General features: G+C 37.2%; 1 long non-coding RNA gene across 1 annotated transcript; it reads right to left on the reverse strand.

Moving 5' to 3' along the window:
- Nucleotides 1–3,043: 3,043 nt before the first annotated feature.
- Nucleotides 3,044–22,121, reverse strand: LOC118239557. Its single transcript, XR_004772013.1, has 3 exons — nt 21,985–22,121; nt 6,033–6,091; nt 3,044–5,305 (listed from the first exon to the last, which is right to left on the reverse strand). It is a non-coding gene; the product is annotated as an uncharacterized LOC118239557 (long non-coding RNA).
- Nucleotides 22,122–23,840: the final 1,719 nt, after the last annotated feature.

Raw genomic sequence — 23,840 nt, forward strand, 5'->3', positions numbered from 1 at the left:
TACAAGGCCCTGGTCTCCATTTCTAGCCTTTTAATGTGAGTGCTGGCAATGATTGCTATCTCTCTACAAACTCATATGTCTCCCCAGCCTCTTTTCCAACACATTCTAAATTTAACAACTTGCAAAGAAAGTCACCTTAAATTTGAAGACTGCTAACATGGCAAGGCTGCCTAGCCCTGAACGAGTTTTAAAAGAGGCCAGGTGTGAGCATTTTAGGTACAGTCATGCCAATATCATGTAGTCGGTAAGGTAGTTGATACTGAATTCAAACTAGAGTTCCAAGATGTTACTTGCAAGTGAGGCCTTTGGTGATTGGTGGGTCTGTATACCCCTTCAAAAGGCGAGGGAATAACCTAACATTTCTCTCACTAAATGAGTGGGAGGTAGTAAGTAAGCAGAAGCATACCTTTATTTTTTTGACAAAGGGGATTTATCATCTTCTCTGTGGCACTGAGCTGGTCCTGATAAATGGTGATTAGGTCAGCTACAACACAGAAGCAGACATTACAGAATTTTGTAGGACTTAGGGATGATGTATATATTCCCCAAAGGTGCCAATCATATACCTCAACTACCAAACTGAGTCCGTGGTATTGGTATAAATATATTTTCAGTGGATAAGAAGCCTGGAGTGCTCTGGAACCTGATAGGTGAGAAAGTGAGGCATATGATATGCAAGCCCAAATCTACTAGAAGAGGGTGGGGCTGAAGCATTTCTGTCAACATTTACAGTGCTCATGAAACTGAATTTAGAACACATGGCAATTGACATACTGTGGTTGCCTTTCACATATTTATAAGACATAAAACTGAAATATGAACAAGAAACTAGTGACACAAATAAATAAGAATCTGTAGTACTTTCAGGTTTCTTATAAATTCTTCTCCTTGTTTGAAATATCAAACTGCTATTTTTGTGTTTGTGTGTTTGAGAGTGGTGTGTAGTCTGGCCACTCTACATTTGTCCTTTCACAAACACAGCCTTCTCTGTTCAGTGGCTTAGGAGAGTGACTCCTCATTGCCTTTGACTTTGGAAGGTTTGGATTGTGCAAGATGTAAAGAGAAGATACCAGGGGGGGATAAGAGATTTTTATCTTCTTTTGTCAAACAGGTCTTTTACTGCCCTCTGGCTGAGGGTTGTCCCTCAGTGCAGAAATTCCCCTTTCCACATGGTTATGGGTTCAGTTCCCTGCTGCTGTCCCTGACTTTATCTCTCACATTGGTGTTCCTTCCCCCACCAAGGTCAACAGTCCCTCCTCACAAGCTGAACCAGCAGCGTCTTGTTTCTTACTGCGCCTGTGACTAATATATGTTTTATGTCCTCATTTTACTTCATTAATCATGTTCAACTAAGTTCATATCTATATCATTAATTCATGATCTAGAATTGCTTTATTTCATGAATGTTGATTGTACTCCAATTAATTCCTACTTCTATTCTAACTCTTCTGAATCATTTGTTCCTGAGAATGACTCTTAAATGACACCCAGTGGACTTTAAGAATTTTATCTGGTCTTATTGCTTTTCATCGGCTCATATAGTTTATTTACCTTTACTTAATTTTGCTATCAACCATGCTGTACATGCCACTGTACATGACTTTACCTGAACGTGCAACTTATGGCTGCAGTTATTTCACAGGTAAAATAATACTGTATTAAAGGAGGAACAAAGCAAAACTTTAAGGGGCTTTTATCTGGAACTGAAGAAATAAGAGAAAATATGCAAACCCTCTAATACCAACATCTCTCATCATATTAAGGGGCTTGGCTTAAGAACTCCAGTGTTCCTTCTGCCTCCAGCAGCAACAAAGCTCCAGGGAAGATTGGCAACAACTTGGGAAGAGAAAGCGCTAGTAACCAAGATGATTCACAGCTGTGTCCTTCCCAACCACTCCATAATCCAATAATATAACAACCCCCAAAAGGACAAGCTAGCACAGTTTGTCCATCTAGCTTCCAAGTGCATAGAGGTGCAAAAGATGTGTGGATGTAACTCAAGTCTCGTTTTGTTGATGGAAGCAACCAATGAATGAAATCAGTGTACAAGGCATATTCAGAAATAATAGAGCAACACTAACAACAACAAAGAAACCAGAAATTTATATGAAAATCTGAAAACAACCAATGAAGGGAAAGAAGATGCCATGAAAAATTAAGAGCAGAAGTACACATTAGGGAGTGGTACCTCAGGAATAGAAGACGATTTTGTGCAACTCCTTTCTGCTCTACTGCACTCTACTACAATGATACGGCAGTAGAAGATACTGGAAAAAGAATTAGGGGATATAAGAAAAATGCAAATAAGCACTCACCAAGAGTAAGAGTGACTTCAGAGACTCATTGTGTGATGGATAATGCTTATTATTTATATGTACTTATGGACTTAACTCTACTAGTATAGTCATGAAAAACCTAGCTGAGTAACTGTACGTTCCACAACAAAAATGTCTTAAAATGTTGGTTTGAACACAGCATAATTTCCGAACATAAACATAACAGATATAGCAGATCCACTGCTTTGCTATGCTCAAATAGTTCTCCAAACACTAGTGGTTTCAAATTATCCTCTCTCTTGCAGGGGAAAGAGATCCTGGTTATTAAATTGAGTTATAGATTTAAATGGAAGGAAATTTCACTTTGATTCGTGTTTTTTTGTGGCCAACATCAAAGTTAAAATATATTTAACATCCTCCACTATGAGTAAAATGGTTGTGTCCACAAGTGACACATGCCACTAAAACTTCCATTTTTGGTTAATGCAAACTGTAGCTAAGTTTTATGAATGAAATTGGAGAATGTAATCTTACCCTATACACAGAAGAGGTAGGTAGGTAAACCAAAATAATACCCTTGTACACAATGCTAATAGCATTGCACTGCTGTGGTGTATCTCCCTATCATCCTACCTCCACATAACTACTAAGGACAATAAGAATGTGGCAAGGGACAAGGACTGGAGTACCCATGAAATGATGAATAAAAGACTGTGAGATGCAGTGCTGATAACAACATTCATTTATTGAAGAAGGGAGATCTAAAGTACAGACAAGATTTTTTTGGTATGCAAACATAAAGAGTGAATTACTGAAGACAACTTGTTTTTATAAAGGGATAGCAGAATCTTCAGAGGTTAAGGGCTTTGTTTAGCGTCCCAATAACAACCTGAAGAGATTTAAAAAATTTTTATGACATTTGGTTAAAAAAATTAAAAGATACAGGAAGATGAAGACATGGCTACAGTCAGTCTATCATGGGTTCCCTTCTTAGATTCAGAGAGTGTGCCACTGTCTACAGAGATTTGAGGGGAAATGGCATAGAGACACTTCTCTCCCATGAGACTATGCAATGTACTCAGACATGATGGACACTAGAGGCATTCTGAAGATACAAAGTGTCAAAAAATGTGTTGGTCCTGAATTCCTCTGAAAGCCTTTAAATGAATAAAAGAACTGGCAAATAGAAGGAGAGCCATGAAATGCTAACTTCTGGACACGACATGGCTGCTTCATGTATCAAGTCATTGCAGGTACAGTAACCTGTGCAAGATCAAGTTCAAAATTCTAGTGTGAATGGTGGATGGGATCCCAAGGTCTACCACTGGTAGAAGAGCTACTAGTAGTTTATAGTTGATAAGGGAGAAATGGGTCACTCCCACCTGAGATCTTGGTTGTTGACCATGATCCAATGTATGATCTCACTCCCATGTGCTTAGGGGCAGTACTAATTGGAATCCAGTGGTTTTAATGATCATTAGCAAAAGAGGGCAAATGAAAAAAGGAAAAAAAAAGAAGAGATATAGCATGAGGCACTATGAAGAGTTGGGGGATAATGGTGGATGACTGTGATAAAAGCACATTAAATAAATGAATGGAAACTTCAAATAATGCATTGCAAATATTGTTTTAAAAAGTGTAATTCTAAAGCCAGATGTGGTTCTCTCGTCCCAGCTACTTGGGAGGCTGCTTCAGGAAGACCTAGAGACTGAGACCTGTCACAGATATGGAATGAAAATTTGTCTTAAAACAACCCAATTCATTCTAAATAACTCAGCAGTGAGTTAATATTTTAAAAAGAAAAACAGATATGTAATATAATGAAAGGACTGGAGAATCTTTTGACTCATAATTGCATCATATTAGAGTAATGATTGACACATAATAAGATAGTCTAGAAATAGATGTCAAAGATGTTGCAAAAGTGGTGAGGAAGTTGATACTATGAATGTGCCCAGCTCTTCATATTTATTTAGAGATAACCAATAGCTGTTGTCCTGTTAGGAAGTAAATATCTAGGCACATGGTCTTTTAGCTAGTTAGATGCTACCAGGGTTAGAGGATGTTTGTGCCAGACTGTCCCTCATACATAACCAGCAACTTACAAGCCCAAATGTCACCAGTAGAATTCTAATTACTGGTCTGAGAAGTGGCTGAGGATCTCTGCATTTGTTCCTATCTGCTACAGGAAGAAACTTGTTGGGTGATTTCTGAAAGAGGCACTGATCTATGAGCATAGAAGAATGCCATTAGGGGTCATTTTATTGCTGCTTTTCCTTCTTCTTAGAACAATAGAATTTGGTTTTCACTGGGTCCATCTAGTCTCAGGGTCTTGGTCACCCAGTCAGTATCGACTATGGGTTCTATCTTGTGGAGGGAGCCTTAAGTCAAATCAAATATTAACTGGTTACTTCCCACAAATTTGGTATCATTGTTGCACTAGCATACCTTGCAAGCAGGACACCATTGCCAATCAGAGGGGTTGTGGCTTGGTTGGTGTTTATATTTCTCTTTTGGTATCATGCAAAGAGCCTTTCTTGTACTAAAGATGTTAGAATGTAGGAGTAAAGGCTCTACATAGACACTACATCAACTTCTCAGTGTTCAATGATTTGTGTAGGTATTGTCTTCAGCAGTAGGGTCTTGTCAGTATGTTTTTTAAGTAACCAGTAGTCTTGGAAACAGGCTGGGTTGTTTGGGGATTCCAATGTGACCAGTTTTGCCAACTCAATTAGAAGTAAGCCAGTCCTGGATTACCAGTTGGAGTTCTGTCCCACTCCCCAGTATTTGGTGATTTCATTTAGATCACCTTCATGTATGTATGTATTTTAGGAAGCTCCTACTGGAAATTGCTTCTTCTTCCCTTTTTTATTGGTTCTCTGAGGCAGTATTTTACAGTGTTGTATAGCCATGGCTGTCTTGGGTTTCACTCTGCAGATCAAGCTTGTCTCAAACTCATGAAGATTCCCTTGCCTCTGCCCTAAATGTGATGTCGTCATCAAATCCCTCATATCAGGGCTCAGGGAACCCTGTGAAATAGGAGGTAGAAAGAGCGTAAGAGCCAGAGGAGATGGAGGACACCAAGAAAACAAGAAAGCAAAGCTCACATGAATCCACACAGACAACTTGCAGAGGGCCTACACAGGTCTGCACCAGGTCTTTGCATATATATTATGACATCCAGTTTAGTGTTTTTACAGGATTATTTCACTGCCATGAAAAACCCATCAATAATCTACAAACACAGTTTAAATACAATATTCAGTAAAATATTAGTGATTTCATTCAAGTTCAAGATACATTAACAAGCATGGCTTATTTAGCAAATAAAATACTTGATTACAATAATCAAGAGAAAACTGAAAAATAAGAAGGTTTAAAAAATGCAAACCAAGAAATTACAAAAGGGAACATGAGATACCAGAAGATAAAATGCCTCAATAAAGCCTTTTAAAATTGAATCAATGGCTCAGTGGACCTGGGTTTAGTTCCTGGCACCATCCACGGGCAGCTAGTAACTCCTTATAAGTTTAGTTCTACTGGATTCTATGCCTTCCTCTGATATCCATAGACACTGCACTTACCTACCAACCCACCTACATCCACCATATATGTGTAATAAAAGTAAAATAATTTAGAATTGAATATCAGTCACACTGTGACAAAGGAAATAAGTTGGAAAATCATATTCATATGCAATATAGATAAAAACAGCCACAGACTGTCCTAGGTGTTTACTTTGGTATCATGACTTACCAAGGAGTATAGCTTTTCAAACTTGTATTCCTCAGATGGGACCAAGAAGAATTCTTCTTCTGAAAGCAACAAATTAACATACATTAAGACTGTGAAATTCCAGGTTAGTGTTCAGTAAGTCTATGCTCTCTCCTTTTGCTATGCAATAGACTACAGTACTGTGTTTTGATTTGCTTTCTTACCTTTAGTTGTATTTGGTTCCATTCTAGGTCTCTGGATATCCTACCTCTGGGTCCTAGCCCTCAGGGATAAGCTCCTTCTCAGGGTGGGCGTCTCCTGTTTGGCCAGTCATTAGTTGGTCACTCTCACAATTTCAGCACCATCTTTTCCCCAGTACATCTTTTAAGCAGGACAAATTGTAGGTCGAAGGTTTTGTGTTCCAGTCCCTCTACTAGAAATCTCGTCTGGTTATAGGAGATGGCCAGTTTAGATTCTGTATCCTCTGCTGCTAGGAGTCTTGACCAGAGTCACCCTCATAGATTCCTGGGAGTTCCCATTGCTCTAGGTTTCTAGCTCATCCTAGATATGTCCACAGATTCCAGGAAAAATAAAAATAAAACAATGAAATGATTCCTAATGATATTCTGCTATACTCGTAGATTAGTGCCTAGCCCAACTGTCATCAGAGAGGAATCACCCAACAACTGGTGGAAACAGATGCAGATATCCACAGTCAAACATTAGAAATCCTGCAGAAGACACAGAGGACAGATTGTAGGAGCTAGTAGGGTCAAGAACACCACAAGAAAACCCAGGGAACCAACTAAACTGTGTTTACAGTGATTCACAGAAACTGCATGGGACAACCTAGGCCCTCTGCATATAGGTTGCAGTTGTGTAACTTGGCCTTCTTGTGAGACTCCTAACAGTGAGCAGGGACTGTCTCTGACTCTATTGCCTGCTTTGGGGACCTTTTCCTCCTATCAGATTGCCTCATCCAGCCTTAATAGGCACCCAGTCTCACTGCACCTTATTATACCATGGAGGTACCTGGTCACTGCAACTTAATATACCGTGGCTGGCTGATATCCATGGAAATCCTGCCTTTATCTGAAAAGAATCAGAGGAGGAGTGGTTGGTGGCCAGCTGGAGAGAAGAACTGGGAGGGGAAACTTCGACTGGTATGTGAAAACAAAAACAAAAAAAAAATTTTTTTAAACAGGACATTAACATCTTTCTCTCATTTATAGCAGAAACTCAAAATGGCTTAATGGTGAAGTCCACTATCAAAGAAAGGGGTCTGTCTTCTCTTTGATGAACTGCTCTTTATGAAAGGCCTGGTTTCCTTATTACATGAAGAACAAGAACATGAAGAATCTGGAGTATAGTTAATGAGTGTGAATGTCAAGGCGTGGTTTAAACCCAGATGAGAGGAGGAAAAGCAGCAGGGGATGCAAATGGGCACCACATTCTTGATATGATGTGGTTAGAGGTAAATAGGTGTTCTGGGAAACTTTTATGGTGTGTGTGCGTGCATGTGTGTGTGTGTGTGTGTGTGTGTGTGTGTGTGTGTGTGTGTGTGTGTGTGTCTGTGTCTGTGTCTGTGTCTGTGTCTGTGTCTATGTGTGCCTGTGTGTGTATTTGTGCATGCATGTGTGTTCACATGTATACATGTGTTCACGAGAATGTGTTTAACAACAGTGAGAGGTATCCAGCAATGTTTCTAGATATGAAGAAGAACTGTAAGAGTAGGTCTTTGAAAACTGCATAATATGAAGAAAATGGCTCTCTATATTAAAGGTACTATCTCCCAGCTCCTAGCCTATCACTCTAATGAGAGACAATGGTTTGAAATCCTCAGGAGAAAGCATTTTTACATTCAAATTCAGAAGTTTCCAATAGAATGACCATCTGAACTAGGTCAACCCCTCTAGAAGTCTCTCCCACATGTAATATGACTGTTCTTTAAGTTTGAAGTACTACAGAGGTGGAGCAATGCATGTCAAGCAATAGGTAAAAAGCAATTTATGATACTAGGTTTTTAGGAAAGTTTTAAGACTAAGTATTGCCTTTTATGAGACCAGAAAAACCGGATATAGGATAGAGCTGTTCAAATAGCAATGCTATCATCTCAAAAATTCAATTTTCTAATTTTGGATCTTAGATGCCTCTCCACTTTATCTGTTCAATGCTGTCCTTCCATCTAGTATCTGGAACATGTCTTGTCTAAAGTACAACCTACAGAAAGAATGTTCCATAAGCCCACCAGAATAAGAATAAGAGGTCAAAAGCTATGCGATTGCTCTACAAAACTCAGCTTCCCCATGTAATGAAAGCTTACATATCAAATTTTTGTAAGCTAACTGACCTATCTACAACGAAGAAACTATAAGGAATGTATTGAAAGTTACTTTCCCTTGGGCAGTCATTTCCCATCATAGCCACACATTTGAAGCCTATGAACCATGGGTGATTCTGTTCAGCACCAACTCTCCCACTTGGCCATTTGACTTTAAACATCATGAAGTGACTTCTCATATGATACATATCATATTCTGATTTCAATTACACTGATGTCAGTCCCCTCTGCCAATTCTTTCAGAATGCTTTGTCTTTTTTCCTCCATTTTTATTTAAATTAGAAACAAGATTGTTTTACATGTCAATCCCAGTTCCCTCTCCCTCCACTTCTCCCCTGCCCAGCCAACTAAGAACCTACCTATCCCATACCCTTTCTGCTCCCCAGGGATGGTGAAGCCTTCCATAGTGGGTCTTCAGAGTCTGTCATATCTTTGGGATAGGGCCTAGGCCCTCCCCCATGTGTCTAGGCTGAGGGAATATCCCTCTATATGAAATGGGCTCCCTAAGTCTATTCCTATGCTAGGGATAAGTACTGATCTACTACAAGAGGCCCCATAGATTTCTGAGGCCTCCAAACTGACACCCACATTCATGGGGTATGTCTTTTTTTCTTTGCCTGCTGTTCCGAATACTGTATTTGAGAAATAATGAGTGTTTATTGAATGAGTATTGAATAAATAAATTAGTGTTTAATTGATGTATATTTTCTATCTATTGATTCCTGTTTAGAAAACAAAAGTAGAAATTTACATCTGTGGTGTTAACTGAGCATCTACTTAGGATCATTTAACCAATGACTATCTATGTACAATTTAATACTTTTAGTATATTTATATACTTGTGAGACCTTCACTAACCCCACATCCAACATAGGATTGATCTCCAAAATTTACAAAGAACTCAAGAATCTAGTCTCCAAAACACCAAATAATCCAATTAAAAAGTGGGGTACAGAACTAAATAGACAATTCTCAATAGAGGAATCTAAAATGGCTGAAAGACATGTAAGAAAGTGCTCAACATTCTTAGTCATCAGGGAAATGCAAATCAAAACAACTCTGAGATGCCGTCTTACACCTGTCAGAATGGCTAAAACCAATAAAACCAATGACAGTTTATGCTGGAATGGATGTGGAGAAAGGGAAACACTCCTCCACTGCTGGTGGGAGTGCCAACTTGAACAGCCACGTTGGAAATCAGTATGGCAATTCCTCAGGAAAATGGGAATCAGTCTACTACAAGAGCCAGCAATTCCACTCTTAGACATATACCCAAAAGAAGCACATTCATACAACAAGGACATCTGTTCAACGATGTTCATCCCAGGATTATTTGTAATAGCCAGAACCTTGAAACAACCTAGATGCCCCTCAACTGAACAATGGATAGAGAAAATGTGGTACATTTACACAATGGAGTACTACTCAGCCGACAAAACAGAAAAACAATGGAATCTTGAAATTTGCAGGAAAATGGATGGAACTAGAAGAAACCATTCTGACAAAGGTAACCCAGTCACAAAAAGACAAACATGGTATGTACTCATTCATATGTGGATTTTAGACATAGAGTAAAGGATTAGCAGCCTACAATTCACACTGCTGGAGAAGCTAGTAAACAAGGAGGACCCTAAGAGAGACATATATGGTCCCCTGGAGAAGGGGAAATGGACAAGTTCTCCTGAGCAAATTGGGAGCATGGGGGAGGGGAGAGAGAACTAGGAGAATGAGAAAGGGAGAAGAGGAGGGTTGAGAAGGACATGATGGGGCAGGGAGATTGATTTGGGGGAAGAACAGAAGAGAGCGAGATAAGAGATACTATAATAGACATTATAGGTTTAAAGAGAAATAGGGCATTAGGGAAATGTCTGTGGAGCTACAAAGATGACACCAACTAACAATCTAAGCAACAGAGGACAGGCTACCTTTAAATGCCCTCCTCTGATAATGAGATTGATGGCTGATTTATATGCCATCCTATAGCCTTCATCCAGTAACTGGTGGAAGTAGAAGCAGACATCCACAGCTAAAACTTGAACTAAACTGAAATCTACTTGCAGAGAAGGAGGACTGATGAGCAAAGGGGTCCAGACCAGGCTGGGTGAAAACCACAGAAAGAGCTGACCTGAACACGGGATAGCAATTGGTACCCAGACTGATAGCTGGAAAACCAGCATGGGACTGATACAGACCCCCTGAATGTGGGTGTCAGTGAGGAGACCTCAGAAAACTATGGGGTCCCTTGCTGTAGATCCGTACTCATCCCTAGCAAAGGAATGGACTTTGGGAACCCATCGCACATGGAGGGATACTCCCTGAGCCTAGACACAAGGGGGTGGGCCTAGGCCCCATCCCAAAGGATAAGACAGACTCTGAAGACCCTCTATGGAAGGCCTCACCCTCCCTAGGGAGTAGAAAGGGGATGGGATAGGTAGGGTGTTAGTTGTCGGGGCAGGGGAGGATGGGAGGGAGAGGGAACTGGGATTGACAAGTAAAACAATCTTGTTTCTAATTTAAATGAAAAAATTTATATATATATATATATATATATATATATATATATATATATATATATATGAAATTGTTACTATTCAAAGCCCTCTCCTTTCCAAAAGCCATTTCCTCCTTTCTTTCTTTTACCCTGATCAACCACAAATCTATTTTCTGTATCTGTAGATTTGCCTCTTTTGGACATTTTCATGTAAACAAATAACATAAGCATGCCATCATTTTTAAATGAACAACTTTTTCTTGCCATGTTGTTCTTTGGATTCATCCATGTATTATGGTTCTATTAATTTTTATCCACTGTGTGTATATACCACAGTTTTTTATTAATGCATCAGCAAATAAACTTTGTGTTGTGTCCATCTTGTGGATTATAAATAACAAACCATGGATAAGTACTCATTTCTCTTAGGCTTAGAAATGCTAGGTTGTATAAGCCCTCCATATTTCAATATTTGAGGTGCTGTCAAAAATGTTTTCTAAAACAGCTGCAATCTTTTCACACCAACAACATCTGCAGAACCTAGTTTCTCTGCCTCTTCATCAACATTTCCCCTTACTTGTTTTTGTAGTGTCAGCTATCCCAATAGATATGAAGTGCAAGCTTCAGTTCCTTAAATGACAAAAAGATTAAATTGAGGTTGAGGAAATGTTTTATTTTTGTTTTCTTCTTTTTTAAAAGATTTATTTATTTATCATGCATACATGCATGCCAGAAGAGGGCACCAGATCCCACTACAGATGGTTGTGAGCCAACATGTGGTTGCTGGGAATTGAACTCAGGACCTCTGGGAGAACAGTCAGTGCTCTTAACCCCTGAGCCATCTCTCCAGCCCCGAGGAAATGTTTTCTAATTATATTATTTATTTTTAATCACTTTGGAGATTCTAGGCAGATACTTTATTGATGAGCCAAAAATCACCTTTTGTAATTGTCAAGTGAAAGAGGAAGAATATTTAGTATTCTAGAAATTACATAGATATAGGTATATATTCTAGATATTATATAGATATATAGATAATATATATGGTCAAAGAAATTACAATCACAATTACTTATGCTAATTTGGAAATCTCAAAGGTACTCAACCTAAATTTTCTGAGTATAAAATGGATAAACAGAAACTAAAAGTCCTAATAAATACAAATGAGAGTCAGATAAAGATAAGGTGGGAAAATATGTTATTTATAATAGCAATGGGAAAATACAAATTAACTATAAAATTCATGCATATATTTTGCCATAAAGTTATATTTTATCAATAAAGTCTTAAATCACAGTAAGTGGTAAAAGGGAGAAAATATTATTTTTCAGATATGCAAATTCAAGTATATGCTAATATTAATCATATTTGAAATAATTTGCAAACATCTTGATCCCAAATAAGTACCTGCAAATTAGTGAGAATAAAATGAAGAATGAAACAGAATTTGGGCAAAATAATGAACATGTTCTTCAAAGACCAGGAAAGCAGGTTCTTAGATGCCAAGATGTTCAAGATTACTCATATGAGAGAAATGAAAACTAAAATTAAAACATAAGTTTTGTCACTTTGATGGGCAAAAAGCCAGAGTTTATGTTAGCCATAGAGTGGGGAAACAGGCAGATCTAAATATAGGAGGGAGTGAAAACTTTCTCAAGATGTATGAAGGACACATTGGGAATACTTATCAAAGTTTAAAGTGCATATATCCACACCCTTTCATCTAGCAAATTCACACTTCATTTTTTATATATTATCAAATGAATTCATTCCTATATTAATTTAACTCTTTCTTTGCTACTATTTTTTTTCTATTACACTATCCAAAAGTTGATTTTATATAAGGCAGACCACTTGAACTTGTGCAAAATTTGTTCCATCAAAGTTCCATCTTATCCTGCTATTTGTACCTGCAGAGTATTGGATTTGGCCAATATGTTATAGTGGAAATTAATGAGGGATGTTCATTTGGGACTAAGAAAAGAAAGACTTCTTGTGCCAGTGTGAGATACACCCAAGATAGACTTATTGAAAAGAACAACAGTAAGATCAAGACGTCAAAGAGCCATCATCGCTGGAACACAGGATATCTGCAGCAAGTCTCTTACCCCCGTGTTGAAAGAGCTGGCTTACCCAGTTCTGTAGGTATTCTGCCATTTGCTAATTACTGTGGAGAGTTCTTTTGTTGACTACAGCTGAGGATCTGCATAGTTACAGAAGCAGTCAGTGCTGGAAGATGATACAACCCAGTTATAAGGAAGCAGCTTGGTCATCCTTTGGATCCAAGCACCATGGTGGAGCTCTGTGTCTTTGACAATATGGTACTTTCCCTACTTTATTGTCATAATCAGCACAAGGAAAAATGAACGCTTTGAATTCAGAAGAATTCAGTGGGTTAATGCACACAAGTGCCCAAACAAAGTTAGCATTCAATCCATGTTTATCTCTTATCTCCCTCAAAAATAAAGCTGAGCAGATGGGTAGAGTGGTAGATGTGAGGACAATTTGCTGTGAATCTCTGCAATAGAAAAAAATGTCACTACATGAGTATGTTAGCACATTTTTTCCATAAAAAGTTGAAGAGTCACAAAGTGAAATTTGAGACATTATCAAATGTTTTATAGATATGTGTGTATGTATGTATATATACATATATGTATACACCCATTTCTTTGTGCATGTGTATAAACAATTAATATATGTGCATATCACCATATATCCATAAGTATTAGATATCTGTATGTCTACATATCTATATATACACACGTTCATATATCCCATCATCTGTACACGTGTGTGTGTGTGTGTGTGAACATCAAATTATTCCCTTTTCAGAAGGAGATGTTGGAAGTATCTGGCTTCATGTCTGGATACACTAACATTCACTGAAACCCCACGGTCTGTGTAAAATAGTTGTTGCAGACAGGTCCCTGTGTGCAACCATGACTAAGAATGTTCAGAGAATTTTAAAGAAGACAGAAAAAAAAGGAATAGAATTGATGCTATCTTAATAAAGCTTATTTATAGTTAATTATCTTGTTTCCGTCCTTTTAATTAACTTATTCTTTCTATGTTGATAGCACTCTGTTGTGCATAAGTAACAAATCTCACCACTTTTCTTTGCCTGTTTCTCATGTTTTTACCTAGACAGTTCAGAATCGGTTCTTAGGAGCACTCAACAAATCTGATGCTGATCACAAGGTTAGAATTTATTGGTCCAACCCTTTGGTGATTTGTTTCACTTTTGAGAGGTCCTGGTCGATGGCAGCTTCATATTGCATGTAAAATATAGCTATGTAAAAGGCATATATCTAGGTTTAGAGAAATAAGATATTTCTATGCTAGGACAAAACTATTTAATTCCATCTCTTTTAGGCTTTTGTTTACTGATTTATCTCCCCCACTCCTATCTTTTCTGCTTTCTGTTCCTTCCCTTTCTTTTCCCCTGCCAGGCTCCCCTCCCTCTGGTATTTTTTGCAATTGTTTTCTAAGTTGGAATAGGCCTCTCTCCCACTACAGCTGCGACTCTGTCCCCTGCTGCACTAAATTGACACTTGTGCAAGCAATGGCTCTCGTCAGTCACTCCGAAGCTGCTGCTTCCAGAAGTGTCGATTTAGTGCAGCAGGAGATGAGGTGCCAGCTGCAGAAGTAGGCCACGGGAAAACTCAACAAAGAGTTCTGCCTTCCCTTGTTGTATGTAATGTTCAGTGTGAGGACTGGAGGATGGGGCTGCCAGGGTCTGAGATTAAAATGTGGAACAACAATAAGAGAGGGCTAGGAAGAGCACTGAATTAAAATAATCCCTCCTTAGTAACTCTCAGGTTTGCAGAGGAGGGAGGGACATTCTGAATTGGGGTTAATTTCCTTTTACTCGGTCTCCAAAATGCTGTCAGTGCTGAAAAAAAGAACTTAATTTTTTTCTTCTTTGGGGGACATGTACTTATGGGTTATGGTGACTTAAACCTTCTCCAGACTGTGCACATATCCTACTGATCTGGGGTTAGAACTTGAAGTCCACCATGTGGAAGGCTTGGCAAATCCTGCCTTTCATTTCCTGTTGACATAACCACATAGTCTGCTTAATTAAAAGTCCTCTAGGAGTACTATCACACAGGCATTTGACTGACAGAAACAGCCTTCCACACCTGTAGTATAAGTGTGTCTGTTAAGTAGATGTACACTAAAGAGAGAGATTGAGGTTCGTTATTTAAAGGATCCTGTTTCTATTCCCTCTATTAGATCAGATAATTTGTTACATGGCTGTGAGCACAGACTGTGCTCCTCAGTGCCCACTGAAGGCTCTAAGAACTGAATTACACGATATGCTGTGTGCAACACAGTTATATTGTCTACATTGGGTCTTTTTAAATAACCATTTTCAATAAAGGCCAGATTCAAAAGTGACACTGTAGAAGCAAAAAGGAAAGGGGGAGGTGCCATTTGTTACTTATGCTGGATTCTCACCATTGTATTCATTATCCACTCTTGGAGGTGAACTGTTAAGGTAATTTGCCTTTCATATGCAATGTAGAATGGAAGTTCTTTTATGCCAAAGAGTTCTGATACAGCTCCCTTAGAAAAACTCTAGTATCTAGGTCACTTGGCTTTCTTAAACCTGAAATAAATGAGATCTTTGATAGTGTAGTATTATGACTACAGGACATAGATTAAAGGAGCAAGGCTTTGGCTAAGACAATCGGGGAGGGAGAACTTTGAATGTTGACATATTTTTTACTTCTTATATAAAAGACAGGAGGTATGATTCCATCAAGGTGTTTCATATCCTCCAGGGCACCTCTGTTTGTTAACTATATTTGAAAATATATTTAAGTACACTTGTAGTATGTGTCTATGTAAATATGCTTAAATAGACATGTCAAGTGTTTGATGTGCACCGAGCAATCCTCTCTGATAGATACTAATATAGAATATGAAAGAGAGACGTGACAGACATGTCCGCCAATTGGAGAAAGTTAAAACGCATGATCACAGAAGGTTAGGGATCATTGAGAGCTTCTTGAAACAGGTGGATCATAGAGCATGCCTTGAACACACAAAAACATAGAATGGTAAACTCTGGAGATAGCAGATACCAAAGGCAGTAGAAATGCTCAAAAACAAATGTGAGTTGATGGGCAAGGGGTCTGATAGGACCTATGAATGTAACAGGTACTGGTGGAACAAAGGGGAAGTTGTGTGGACTAAGTGCTGAAAGTAAGGACAGGCCGTTGGTTTACTTTTTTTTTTTTATAAGGTTGGTATGGCTAAAAGTGGTGGAAAATAACCTGAGAACATTAGCCTATTCTCTTCTATCTACTCAGTACTGCTTCCTTGGTGGCCACAACCCTGATTCTTTTCTTTTAATTCTAAATTCATACCATTTAGCTTGGATCTCAGGATAGACCCCGGAAGACATATCAACTTTTGAACCTGACGTTCAATTTTGAATGTAGATTTGACTCAGAATTTCTTTCAGGGAAGAAATTACTTCCTTCAGATGCTCAGAGCAGTCTACCATCCCTAAGTTTAATTATTATATCTAATAATTGTTTCCTGTATTCTGCTGAGTCCAGCAATTTAGTAAATCCTCTGCATCCTCTTCTCCACTGAGTACACAAGTTTGTAGAATTTTTTTCTTTCCTCTCCTCACTCATTTTCTTTCTCCTCTTCTTCTTTCGTTCTTTCCTTCCTTCCTTCCTTCCTTTCTCCTTTCCTTCCTTCCTTCCTTCCTTCCTTTCACCTTTCCTTCCTTCCTTTCTTCCTCCCTTCCTTCCTTCCTTCCTTCCTTCCTTCCTTCCTTTCCTTTCCTTCTTTCCTTCCTTCCTCCCTCTCTTCCTTCCTTCCTTCCTTCCTTCCTCCCTCCATCTACCTCCATCTCTCTTTCCTTTCTTGTTTCTACTTAATCTACTCTCATCTTCATTATTATTGTTACTGTTATTTTCTGCAGTACTGGAAATTTAATCAGACTTTTGTGCATACGAGGCAAGATCCCCACCACTGAACTGTATTCCTGGTCCTCATCATTGTTATTAACATCACACCAAATTTTCACCCTTTCTCAATGTTGTCAGTTTTTAAAAATACATTGTCCAAATAATCATCAAGAGAATTCCTTCCTTAACTCCTCCACTTCTTTCTTCTGACCTTTCCTTCACACGCCATTTTTCCTTCCCTTCCTTCCTGTTTCTTCCTCCCTTCTTTCTTCCTTCCTCTATCACTCCTTTGTCTTTTCTTCTCACTATTTGTAATTTAAAAAAAGAACAAGGCAACCATTCCAAAGAAGGAAACAGCAATAATCCACACCTTCAGCATCCAGAGTTAATCACTGCTAATATTCTGGCAGATTTGCTTCCTTTATTTTCCTCTCCTTGTGTGTGTGTGTGTGTGTGTGTGTGTGTACTTGTGTATGTGTGTGTGTATGTGTATAAATTGGTGTGTGGGGTGTGCCTGTGTGTGTTTGTGTGCATGTGGACTCCAGAAGTCTGTATCTGGTGCTTTCCTTGATCAGTATCTACTTTATTTTTTGACACAGTGTCTCTCAGCCAACCCAGACCTCCACAATTTGGCTAGGTTGGCCAATAAGCTTCAGGGATCCAAACTCTGGTCCTCATGCCTGCCCTTTGCAACTGAGCCACCTCCCCAGCTCCCCTTTATTTCCCTTAGTAAGACATGGCCTCACATGTCTTTTGCTCACTCAACTGCTCCCCACTGTTGGTAGAGTGCTGGTTGCCATCATCTTTACTCACAGCATTACTTTCTTTTATACTTTCCTTTTGAAAATCTCCTCATTAGCATATGCATTGTTAGCAGAATATATTTATATTTCCAAATGTATCAATATTTGGATTTTGTGTTATTGATTCATTATAGAGTCTCTATGTGTATATGCTGTTGCTATATATCGCAAGGCTTTGTAATCACATTGTCAAAAGAATAATTAATTGTCTAGACTAATTCACCAACTAATTATGAGGCATAAAACAGATGGAAGTAAAAAATATATCACATGAGACCTGGATTTCAGTAATCACAGTGATGATAATGGGGAAGGTGAATATTTATTAACTTGAAAAAAAGGAGAGGGGGATATGAATCCAATCTTTATTCCCAAAATTGTAGTCAGTAGGTAGAATGCTTTAGAAATAATGATGAATTAGGACTAAAATATAAAGAGCATTAATATATTAAAGGTTAAACATTAACATGTATTTATCAGATATAAGTACAAATTACTGCACTGGGTTTTAAATAAACAGTAGAGTTTACACATGCAAATATATTTTATCCATACTGTGGTGATATAATTTGTCTTCTGAGTGTTTCACAACTCCATTCCATTAATGCCTGAAGTGGTGTTGCCTTCTCGTCCTTCTTATAGTAGTTGTACTGTGGTGTTATACAACCATTTTAGCAATGCTCAACAAAGTTTTGGGATGTTTTGGACACTGCTTCCAAAACTTAAAAGCTTTCAAAAACATTTCAGTCACAAGTCAGCTTTATTTTTTGAGAATGGATTTATTTGTGGTACCAATTAGAAGCTGACTCCTGCCTAACCTATAGAAAACATAGATAGTCCTTTGTGATAGCACAAATAAATCAAATAGCAGCTACCAACTAAGAAGCAGGTAAGATAAGTTTTAAGGTTTGATATTATTATGTGGCGACTGAGGATGATGAGCAAGATGAAGTGTATATTTAAACAATATTGGACTAAGCATCTAATAAAGCCAAGTAATTTTTGGGAAAAATAAGCAAAAATCCCTTTTCAATCAGTTTCATAATTTTTCCAGACACTTTCCATACAACAGGAAATTGAATAAAAGTGTTAATCATGATCAATCTGATCTTAACATAAGAACCTGCACTGAAAAGTCCTATTGTTAGGCATCTGTCAAATAATACTCAAAAGTTTTAAGTTCATAAGAAAACATTTTGGTGATTTACACTGCCATGGCTCTTTTTGTTTGATTTTACACATAAAATCAAATGTTCTAGGAAACTCATTTTTCTCCATCTGGTTAGCCATAGGGTTGTCACTTTAGATGTGTAAGTGGAAATATAGATAAAATAAAAAAAAACAAGAAGACAGTGAAAAAGTCATCTAGAATGGCCAGAATTACAAGCAAGGCTTCAGTCTCCAGGTGATATTATATAGAAAACAAAGGCTTATTAAAGGAAATAATAATTATTCTAGTGTGGGACATGCAGAAGAAACTCTAAAATGAAAACACTTCCCCAAAGGCATGTCTCAGTCAGGTCAGAGGTGCCAAGATTCCATAATAGATCTAGGATGTCTTGAAAAAGCTCTGGTTATAATCATTAACACCTTGTTGTAACCTTACCACACCCTTAGATGGATTGTCATCACCAAATACAGTTAGGAGTAAGGTTACCATTTGTCTGCACATTAGACAACTGATTGTACCAAGCCATGACTGTATCACCAGTTTGCAGTAATGCAATACAGGAAACACAAGAAAGATGGCCACAGGTCATTTAAAAGAAGGAGGCCTGAAGTAAGCAGACTGGACATTTCAGCTTAGCAATTGTGTGGAACAAGGGCAGGGGCATCGTGTTCTGCTGGAAGTAGCCAAATAACTCTTGGTTTCCTGGATGAATATCTGCTATATATTTCAGAAATGGGAATTTAGGAGGATGGCGTTCAAATGAAAGTGACCTCAGCTGTCATGAGGACTTGATCATTTATTTTTCTGAATGTAACTGAAACATTCAGCTGCAAACCTTGAATTTCATTGTGATGTTTGGCTATTAGAGGTCTTTTCTGGAGGGTTGGGAGGTAGATCAGTTGCTCAAGAGCTTGCCTACCATGAATGAAGACCTAGATTTGATAACATCGTTTTATTAGCTGAATGTTATGGTGCTTGCATTGCTAGAACTTGAGAGATCCAGGCAGAAAGACCACTGAAAATTCACAGCCAGCTTGGGCTAGACAGTGAGCTCCAGGCCAGCCTGGACCTTCCCTTTGAGTCTTCTTAAACTCTCAAGGAAGAGAGTCAGGGTGGCAACATTAATTTTCCTATTGTGGTCCACAAACTTTTTAAACAAGCGTTCTAGAAAGGAGCACATCTTTTATTTTACTTTATAAGAAATAACAACTGTGGTTTTCAGTTAAAATATGAAAATTCACACGTTCTTTGCTTCACAGATATTCATTTATAAGCATGAGCTTCTTTTTTAACTTTCAGTGCTTTATTTAAAAAGGTATCAGGCAGTTGAAAATTTGAAGACATCACAGTGACTGTCCTACCTCTGTGAGATTCATTCCTCACATAACTCATTCCTCATTTAAATATCCATCTAGCCATCTGTAAATTGACTGTATTTTTGACACATTTCCCAATAACTTTCACATAACAGTCCTACTAAATGCTTCAATTTGCATATGATTAACCAGAATTCAATATTTAAATTTCCCTTTGTATAACATCTACATGAAATGAAGTATATTATAATGTATTGCCAATAAAGTCACAGAATTTTGACAACTGTACTAGTACACATAAGTTAACTCTCTTTCCATAAATTTACCATGACTCTAGAGTGTTCCCTAATATTTTTCCCAGCTAAACTGTGCTCTCAATGTTGTCCCCACTCTAAGAACCACTTCAGATACCACATATTTCCATGTAAAGGAAACCATATGGTCTGTTATTTTTGTGCAGTTCATTTTACTTGCCATGTAGCAATGTAAAGATTCATGCTAATAGTTGTTCACATAGCCATTTTCATTCTGTTCCATTCTAAAAATATATTAGTTTACTTATCTGACACTCATTTGAGAATGGACACCTGTGCTATTTCTACATTGCTCTATTGTGAGTGTGCTCTATGCTTCTGCTATGAAACATTTTTTATGTTTTGTATAAATACCTAGGAGTGGAGTTTAGGGATTATTGCATCATTTAATGCTATAACTCTACTTACTCCAGTTTAATGCTAACCCTTTTGGTTGGATCTGTAGTGGTTTCTCATTATAGTTTTAATTTATATTTCCTTTGTGTTGTTGGGTGTGCTTTGGTGAATTGACTGCCTGTTCACATACAGTTGATTCTGAGACAAATATTGAACTTGTGGACAATGGATAACTGTTCCTCAGAGAAAGAGCTTACTTTCTGTGAGCCTCTGTTTACAACATTTTCTAAGATCAATCAATATATAACCAATTTTCCAACCAATTGCTTATTCCTTAATACTGAGCTTATCAACAGCATTATAACTCATGACTGAAGAAGAGAAGGTTGACTGAATTTATCTATTTCTTTCCCTAGTTACCATGATCTCTCTCTGTCTCTGTCTCTGTCTCTCTCACATACACACCACTAAAATATTCTTCTATTCATCTTTCTTTGGTTGTAGATTATAATGGCGTATGACTATTTAGTCTTGATTATTTTTATAGATTATTTATATATTTTTATTGAATATTTAATTGTTTGACATACCAAGAGAATGGTGCTGCAATCCCCAATTATGATATTGACATTGCTTGTTTTCTTTTTAAAGTCCCTCCCTTTTTCATTCATATTCTGTGCTTTGAAAGCCATCTTCTTGAAGAATTAACTCATTAATTTTTGGAATGATTATCATCTTCTTTATCTTTGTCTCTTTTATTTCATATTAGTATTTGGCTACTCTACTTATTTTTAATTTCTGAGAGTTGTGTGCCATTTTGTAACTATCACCTCCCTACTTTATCTTTACAATTTAAGTCATTATCCATTAGACAGTACTTAGGCTTTATATTTTCATTCATTTTTAAAATCTTGGCATTTAAGTTTTAATTTGTATTCTATTAACATTGTTTGTAACTACTTAGATGATGCTATTTTCATCTTACATTTAATATTTTTTTGTTCTTTGTGGTTTGTATTAGTCTATTCATTAATTCTGCTTTCATTTTTCTTAAAATTTGACTTTAATATGTATTCAATTTTTTGCACTCTCAATATAGATATAGCCTTTATAATTTATAGTAATTTTTCATCCTACAGACTAATTTATCATCCTTGTTCTTTATGCCATGCTTATTATTTATAGTTTATTTAGATAAATTATAACCCACCATACAACTCAATGGAATGTATGTTATAATTGATCACACAAGTTTTAGAGAACTGGAGGAAAAAAAATAATTTACTTACAGAGATAGGCATTCCATTGCTGTTTTTTTCCTCTAGGAGATGAGCTTTTAATCTGGTGTCATTTCATTTCAGTCTAAACAAATTTCTTTAGCATTTCATTTCATTCATGCATGCTGGAATCAGATCGTTGCAGTTTCTGAAATATGAAATTTCTTATGTTACATTCATTATTAAATACTATTTCTTGTGTAGGGGATTGAGCTGAAGCTTTTAGTTCAGCACTCTAAACATGTTTCATGGCCATCTTCTGTCTTCCGCGGTTCAGGATAAGAAGGAAGTAGAAATTTGAATCATTGCTCATTCTGTGTAAAATGTCATTTATTTTACTGCTTTCAAGAATTTTTCTCTTTCTCTTTGATTTTCAGTAACTTAAATGTGTTGTGCCTAACTGTGGATTTATACATATTTATCCTCTCTGATGTTTGCTGAGCTTCTCAGATCTGTAAATTTATGTCTTTCAGCAATATGTTTCCATACCATCTGTCTCTCTTCTCTAGCTACTTCAATTAAACATAAATTAGAAGTTCTGAAACCATCCTATAGGGCTTGAAGGTTCTGCTCAGCTTTTTCTCTATTCTTCATATTTGATAATTGCTATTGATTTGCCCTTGAGTTTTTCAGTTGTTCCTCTGGTTGTGTCATCCTTCTGTTAAGCCCAGCCACTGACTTCAAACATTTCATATTTTATGATGTGTGGTTCTAGAAATTATATTTGGTCACTTTTATAGCTTCTGTATTTTGACTGGTCCAGCCTATTTTCAAATTATTGCAATCATGTTTTCCTTTACTTAAATGACCACAGTTACACTAGCTCCACTATAGCCCTTACTTGTTAATTCTAGCATCTGAATCATCTTGGGTTTACTTTTGGTTAATTGTCCTTTGTCTGAGGAATGAGATACATTTTCCTAGTTGTTCATAAATTAAGTAGTTTTGGATAGCATCCTGAAACTTGTGATTTTTTTTTCCTGTAAAGACCCAATATTCTATTATTTTTCTTTGCAGTGTTGATGTTTCTGTTTTAGAAAGTAATGAACATTGCAGTCTCAGTTTAAATTTTGTTTTAGAATATTCAGCTCAGAACTTCCACTGATTACTGTCTTAAGCTGGGCTGCCTTGACAATCTTCCAGAAATGCCACCCAGTGATTGATATGTGAATGTGCAAATCACACACATCACATATCACATACATACACATCACAGACACATCATATCATGCATATTAAATACATATCACATGCACATACATTCTATACATACATCATATCACATGCATAGAGCTGAATAATACTCAGAGCTGAATATTTAACCTGTATAAAACATATATTGTCTTTTGGAGAAACTCTTACTGTAAGACTTTTAGATAATTAGTACTGATTGCATGCAAGCAATTTTAACAGATCAACATATATAGTATTTTAAATACAACATGACTAATATATATATTTCAAACAGTTAATTAGGCTTATGAAATTTCCTAGTGAATGTATGCTTTGCTTTAGAATTAAATACCTATGTGAAAGCAATATTATATATTTCATGTATAACATCTAATTTTCTTCTTGAGACTTCATTTTTTTCCCTTCCATTAAATATTCAAAGTCCAGTTTTTTTATTCCTACTGATACTAGAGAGCCTGGTCCACCTAGGAGCTCTACCCATCTGTTCCTTACATACATTATTGAACGAGAGGCAACTGGAAGGTAGGTGAACCCTTGCCAGCTGCAAGCTAAATTCTCAGGAGCTTTGGTGTATTCTATAAATTTCCTAGGGTTCATTGCCAGTTTTTGACTATGGGGAATTTTAGGCTTGGGATATTTGTGTTAAAAAGTTGTATCGAAATTCTCTACCCTTT

This window comes from Cricetulus griseus (genome assembly GCF_003668045.3).
Source record: "Cricetulus griseus strain 17A/GY chromosome 1 unlocalized genomic scaffold, alternate assembly CriGri-PICRH-1.0 chr1_0, whole genome shotgun sequence".
NCBI classification, from domain to species: domain Eukaryota; kingdom Metazoa; phylum Chordata; class Mammalia; order Rodentia; family Cricetidae; genus Cricetulus; species Cricetulus griseus.